Below are 7,339 nucleotides of genomic sequence, written 5' to 3'. Positions count from 1 at the left end.
CAAACACATTAAAAGGGGGAAAGAAAAGAAAGAAAATGGAGAGGAATGAGATGAAAAGAAGAGAAGAAAAAAAAATAAAGGGAGTCAGAGAGAACAAAGGACAGTGGACAGTCTAAAAGTGTATGACCAGTTTAGGGGAGAGGTAAAGATGAAATACAGGAGAATATATCTGGATTGCAAGAAGGCAAAAAAACGGGAGAAAGGAGAAAGGAAAATAAGGAGTAAAAATTTAAAAAAAATTAAGTAAAAGTAATAATAATAAAAAATAAGTACAGAAAACGAAGAAAAAAAGAAAAAGAAAAAAAAAAAGCAGCAGCTCCCCCTGGTGGATAGGCGTGGTTTGGTGTGGTAGGTCGTGGAGACTGCTCTCAGAGGCTCCGCCTTGGTGTCTGCAGAGAGTAGAATGGTGGCCCGCCAAGCTCTGCTGGAACTACACACTGTAGGCCACTCTAATGAGTTGGATCTCCTTGTGCGGTGGTTGAGCCAAGTTGTATTTTCCAGGCCTGCCTTGTTTCAAAGTTCTAGTCCACGCACTTTTATGCTACCACAGATGAGATGTATTTGCTTTGGTGGCTGGCTTCTTAGGGGGAGGGATCAGTTTGTCTTGGCTCAGGCAGGGTTTTCGGCTGCCCCTGCCTGAGGAGGGGCGTGCCACCTTAGGCGAGATGCGGAGCAGGAGGTGAAGTGGACTCCCTCACAGACACAACTGCGGATTCCCAGCCCCAGCCGGAATCGCAGTCACATTGCGGGAAGGATGAGTTTCTCTTGGCTTCGTGCAGCTGTTGCCCAAGGTGCCTGGAGCTGCCGGAAATGAGCTGGGAGCTCCTGCAGCCTGAGCACACACCCAGGCCTCCACCTCCGCCAACTCTCTGCGGGGATCACGTATGGGTGGGGGCTATTTTTTCCCTGTTGGTGCCCGGGATTCGGGATTCACGTGGCTAATGCTGGGGGCAAGATGGCCGTGGAAATAAGGTGCGTGCTCCCACTCCCAAAACTGAGATCGAAGTGAGCGCCCCTGGCGCCTTGGTGGTGGCAGCGGCTGACTCCCCACCATGATGGCGCAGGGCTGGAAGCTGTTCTTTCCCTTGCGCCACCTGCGTTTGGGATTTGTGCTACCCAGCAGTTCTATGTGGAGTGAGAGTTTCTCTCTCCAAGCACAGTTAAACGTTCTTTATCTCTTCCCCAGAGATAGTACTATGAGCGTGTTCAGTCTCTCTGTCTCTTTCCTTTGTCTCAGGGCTCCGTGTGCTTGCCCCATGTTGGGCTGGGGCTCCCACCTCCCCTGCCTGTCTCGGTCTGGCCCGTTTTCCAATCTCCCCAGTTCGCACTCACTCACTCAGGTATCTTTGAGGTTGTCTTCTTTCTGGAGTCCGTATTTTCTCCTTCCACTCTGCAGATGGGAGTAATGTCCTTCTCAGTTCGATCGATGGGACAGATGAAGTTTACAGAGCTCCCTTCCTCTCCGCCATCTTGGCTCCTCCCATTGATTTCTGATTTTAATTTTATTGCTATTCTTATTTTAATTTCTTTGGGTTTATTTAATGTTTTTCTAACTTCTTGGAATGGGTGACTCTTGATGTATTTTTTCTGTTACCAGCAGTTACTGTGTAATGGGACCTTCCTCTGAGGTCGTGATACATCCCGTGTGCTGACCTTCCAGGATACTATACTCACTGGAGGCAGCCCTTTGGGATTTTCTTACTTCAGTGTATGTCAAGTAGGGTAGTGATGGATATTTGGAAGCCAGACCACACCGGATCTTGACTCCAGGGCTAGAGTTTAGAGAAGTTCTCTAGGCAGCGGGGAGCCCTTGTTTAGAGTTGCATACCATGAGATCAGCAAGAATTCAGGCAGGTGCCTGGACCAGAGTGTTGGACACGGTCGGTAGGGTAGGGCATCAGGCACTCCAGCATGGTCGTTACTCAAAGTCAGGTGGGATGAATAGAGTCCCAGAGGATCAGGAAAAAGTGTTAGATGTGGAAGTGATTTGGATGAAAGTAATCATAGAAGTCCTAAGGGTTCTGACTAGAAAAGAGAAAAGAAGAGTTGAGGATTAAACTTTCTTCTTTTTCTTTTAAAATTTCTAATTTTAATCCCAGTGTGGGTAACAGACAGTGTTATATTAGTTTCGGGTGTACAGTACAGTGACTTGACAGTTCTATACAATACCCAGTGTTTGTCTCCACAAGTGCCCTCCTTAATCCCCTTCGCCTATTTCACCCATCCCCACACCCATCTCCCTTCTAGTAACCATCAGTTTGTTAGTGATGAGTATCTCTTGGTTTGTGTCTCTCACTTTTACCCCCATTGCTTATTTGTTTTATTTCTTAAATTCCACAGATGAGTGAAATCATAGGGTATTTGTCTTTCTGTGACTGATTTCATTTAACATTTTATTCAATAGCTCCATCCAATTTATTGCAAACAGCAAGATTTCATTCTTTTTTTATGGCTCAGTAATACTGTATTATATATATTTATCACAACTTCTTTATCCATTTATCTATTGATGGACACTTGGACTGCTCTCATAATTTGGCTGTTGTAGATAATGCTGCAGTAAACACAGGAGTGCATGTATCCCTTTGAATTAGTGTTCTTGAATTTCTTCAGTAAATGCTCAGTAGTACGATTACTGGATCAACTATTTTTAACGTTTTGCGGAACCTCCATACTGTTTTTCACCGGAGCTGCACCAGTTTGCATTCCCACCAACAGTGCAGAAAGGTTCCTTTTTCTCCACATCCTCACCAATACTTGTTTCTTGTATTGCTGATTTTAGCCATTCTGATAGTGTGAGGTGGTATCTCACTGTAGTTTTGATTTGCATTTCCCTGATGATGAGTGATGTTGAGCATCTTTTCATGTTCGTGTTGGCCCAAGAATGAAACCTTTTAAAAGGACTTAAAAAAAAGAGGAGCCTGTGAGTAGAGGCTGGTGGGGGTTGGGTGAGGGGGCAGTGGGAAGACACCTGGTGGTCAGCAAAAGACCTGGGCCAAACTCATCCTGAACTCCCCATGCCCTTCACCCACTCCCTCCCAGGAGGTGGAGGGGTGGGCTAGCTTCCCGCCTCTCCAGTCCCTCCCCTAGCTGGCCGTGGGTGGGGTGAATGCTTAGATCTGAGAGGTTCCTTCCTCTCACACCAGCTCCCACCCCCCCCAGGTGGCAGTGATAGGCACTCAGGGCAGGGGTAGGGGGAAGGAAGTGGTGGGGAAGTGGATCAGGCAGCCATGGACAGCTAGGCATGCACCAAGTTGCTACATGAGTGTCAACAACTTAACAGAACCAAGTATAGATGCTGTGCAAAAAGGCTAAGGAAATTTTAACAAAGGAATGAAATGTGTAAGAGGTTTGTTGTTCTGTTACTGTGTCTGGAGATGTGCGTGGTCAATTCCCTGAGCTTATGGAACTCTTTAGAACTGACAGAAAATCACCAGGTAGGAACTGCCTATATTCATGGGCAGCTGTGTAGACAGAGGCTATTTATTACTCAGTGTAGACTATGACTCTCCTTGTGGTCTTAAAGGCGTATTACTCAGAACGCATTACAATATTGAGAGGAAACCATGAAAGCTATGGAATTACCAAATATATGGCTTTTATGGTGAATGTCTATGAAAGTTCTAGAAATGCCAATGTTTGGAAATATGTTACAGTGGCCTCTCTCCATCCCTAGATGTGCTGGATCATGTAAGAGCCTTGGGTCCTTTGCAGGAAGTTCGACATGAGGGCCCAGGGTGTGATGTGTAGTGGGTCAAATCCAGATGATCGTGGTAGGTGGGGTATTTCACCATGTGGTCTGGCTACACATGTGGACAAGACATTTCTGAAACATTTGACCATGGGAATGGTCTCACACTGGCTTCTCGAGCTTACTAGCTTGTAATGGAGGGATGCAATTGATGTCATGATTAGAACATGGTTACCATTTTTAGTGCACCCAATTACTGTTATCATTGTGCAAACCAGACTGCTCTCATGGAATTAGATGACACTTTAAAATACTCCCTCCTCCAGTGCTTGGATGGTTCATTCAGTTGAGCGTCTGACTTCTGCTCAGGTCATGATCTCACAGTTCATGAGTTCAAGCCCCATATCAGGCTTGCTGCTATCAGCGCAGAGCCCACTTCTGTCCCCCTCTCTTTCTACCCCTCCCTCGCTCATGAGCTCACTCTCTCTCTTTCAAAAATAAGTAAACATTTCAAAAAATAAATAAAATAAAACAAAATAAAAAGGATAAAAAATACTCCTTCCTTCAGTTTGACCCAGCACCTCATGGTGGAGAATTCATGCTGCACCCCAGACTACTGCCTGTAAATTCCTCCTGGGAAAAACCTGCGTTTGTATGTGGAAGTATACCTGGTTTTTAAAATATATGTATAGGGGCGCTTGGGTGGCTCAGTCGGTTAAGCCTCCGGCTTCGGCTCAGGTCAGATCTCACGTTCAAGGATTTGGGCCGCGTGTCAGGCTCTGTGCTGACAGCTAGCTCAGAGCCTGGAGCCTGCTTCCGGTTCTGTGTCTCCTTCTCTCTCTGCCCCTCCCCCTCTCATGCTCTGTATCAAAAATAAATAAAACATTAAAAAAAATTTTTTTAATAAAAAAATAAAATAAAATGTATATTTAAAAACAAAGCAACAGTAATATCTATGTGCTTCTGTAACAAATTGGAGTCTGTTTGGGCATTAAACCATATCATGGATCACAATGTGCCATACTAATCATGAGCATTTAGCAGAATTTGAGACTGAAATTTTGTACAACACTGTGTTCTAGATTGGTCAGTCTTAACGGTTTGCCTGCTGTAGTTGTGGTAACCATTTTTCTCTGGATTGTTCAAGCAAAAAAGGTAAATTACTCCATCATCTCCTTTTGTATTTATTTGGAAATTTTACTTTTTTTTTTAATGTTTATTTATTTTTGAGAGAGAGTGAGCAGGGGAAGGGGAAAGAGAGAAGGAGACACAGAATCCAAAGCAGTCTTCAGGTTCTAATCGGTCAGCACAGAGCCTGACCCGGGGCCCAATCCCACGAACCACGAGATCATGACCTGAGCCAAAGTTGTCGCTTAACCGACTGAGCCACCCAGGCACCCCTGGAAATTCTAGTTATAGTGTTTAACTGGCATGGACTGATAGAGTTGGAGTTTTATTTTTAAGAAAAATTCACAAGCTAACTTCCACTTAATCCATTACCTTTTATTTTACTGAAATGTATAGTTAAATTAACTGAAGAAAAAAACTCTTGGGAATATGTTATCATAACATTTTAATATATTTCCCTTCATTTAACTTAATTACAGTTGTATCTTGATCTGCGTATTTCTGTACATTTGTCATGACAATCCTTGCATCCTATTTAGTATACTGAGAAACTAAACTTTCCGTTTTAAACAAAAACAAAGCAAAAAGGGGCCTGAGATGGAGGTCTGAAGGAGGAGAACCAGGGAGAGTAGAGTCCTAAAAGGAGGGGACAGAGCTGCACTGAATGGAGGAAGGAAAGAAGGCTTCCTGCATTCCCAATTCTACATTTTTTTGAAAGGAAACTGTATGCCCAATGTGGGTCTTGAACTCATGACCCAAAGATCAAGAGTCACATGCTCTACCAACTGAGGGGAAAATATATATCTATATATATAGATATATATCTCAAAGTAACCCCTCATTCTCAATTCTAAGTGAGTAAATATGTATTACGGAGCAGCACTTGATGGGATGTAGGTTCCAGAAGAAATGGACTCTTCAGTCTTTTAGATCTTTTTGTTTTATTCACAATTAACAAATGAGATGAGAGGATTGCTGATGTGGCTGAAGCTAGAGGAGGTCAGCTCCATTTCACCTAGTGGGGTAGCACACATCCAGGAGAAATTGCCAACTGGTACCTTCATTTGGATAATGTCAAAGAGGGGTCAACTGAATTTAAAACAAACAAAACAGGGAATGTTTCCTTCAATTCAGAGAGAAAGTTTGCTACAGATTTCCTGTAAACATAGTTCTTTCCTAGGGTATTAAAAATACTATTTAGAGGGGCAATTGAGTGCCAACTTTGGCTCAGGTCATGGTCTCGCGGTTCATGGGTTCAAGGCTTGGGTCAGGCTCTCTGCTGACAGCTCAGAACCTGGAGCCTGCTTTGGATTCTGTGTCATTCCCCACTCTCTGCCTCTCCCCAATTCTCTTTTTCTTTCTTTCAAAAATAAATGAACATTGGGGCACCTGGGTTGCTCAGGTTAAGTGTCGGACTTCAGCTCAGGTCATAATCTTCCGGCTTCTGAGTTTGAGCCCCATGTCAGGCTCTGTGCTGACAGCTCAGAACCTGGAGCCTGCTTCACATTCTGTGTCCCTCTCTCTCTGCCCCTCCCCTACTCACATTCTCTCTTAAATATAAATAAACATTTAAAAAATCTTAAATACTATTCTATTTACAAAGATTGGCTATGCTAAGCTTTTCCATGAAATGCTGTGTAAAGACTGCCTTATGGGCCCTCAGTAAATGTTAGTCATCCCTCATCTCCTACGCCCAAATAGCTTCTAGGCAAATCAGCCCTGGTGTTCCATCCCAGGGAATGTGTTCTTCCTGTTTGGAAATTAGATTAGGTCTTCTTGTCTGGGCCAGATGTGTCTGTGTCTCCCCAGCAGAGAGCTGTGTGCTCCCCGCATTGCTTGACCTTTCTATCACGCATCACGTTCACCCCTGCTGGGCTTGCTCATTTTGCCTGATGTCTGCAACAGGATAATCACTTTGGAAGCTGCAGGGCAGGCCTCCTGCTTCCGGACTGCACATACACCAGGAGGGGCCTGGAAAAGGTCAACAGTGCAGTCATATGTGACTTTCCCACTGGCAAATGCTCACACAAACCATGGCAGGCTCTGGGCCAGAAGCTTTTCAGCACTTGTGATTCAGCCTAATGATTGAGTCAAGGCTAAACCAGCATTGGAGGGAGGGGGAAGGTAGAAGAGAAAGACGAAATGGCTTCTCATAGGACCTATGACTAAAAGTCAATGCCAGGAGAACAAATGGCATTGTTGTGTTATGACGGACGGGAGTTTCCTGTCGCAGAATTATTTTATAGCATCCTGATGAGAAAGTGATAGGTGTCTGGGCACATCAGCTCTGAACCTCCCTGGCTCTCTCCTCCCTCAGTTGGGCCACCTGACTCCCGAGAGTTGAAACCTTCTATACCCGCACAGCCACTATCTGCATTAATATGATGTTCCCATTCCACTGTCTTCATCAACATATATTAACTATTTCAGGAAACTGGCTCAGAAGATAAAAGTTGAAATTACTTGTTCTTTGAAGTTTAAAAAAAACAATTTTTTAAAGTTTATTTATTTATTGCAAGA

At 44.2% G+C, this 7,339-nt stretch overlaps 1 pseudogene; it reads left to right on the top strand.

Moving 5' to 3' along the window:
* Positions 1-4,041, top strand: part of LOC115297667 — a 7,351-nt pseudogene extending 3,310 nt beyond the window's left edge.
* Positions 4,042-7,339: the final 3,298 nt, after the last annotated feature.

The sequence above is a fragment of the Suricata suricatta genome, chromosome 8 (genome assembly GCF_006229205.1).
Source record: "Suricata suricatta isolate VVHF042 chromosome 8, meerkat_22Aug2017_6uvM2_HiC, whole genome shotgun sequence".
In the NCBI taxonomy this organism is placed as follows: domain Eukaryota; kingdom Metazoa; phylum Chordata; class Mammalia; order Carnivora; family Herpestidae; genus Suricata; species Suricata suricatta.
The sequence above is the reverse complement of the archived record's forward strand: the minus strand, read 5'-3'. Positions and strand labels throughout refer to the sequence as shown.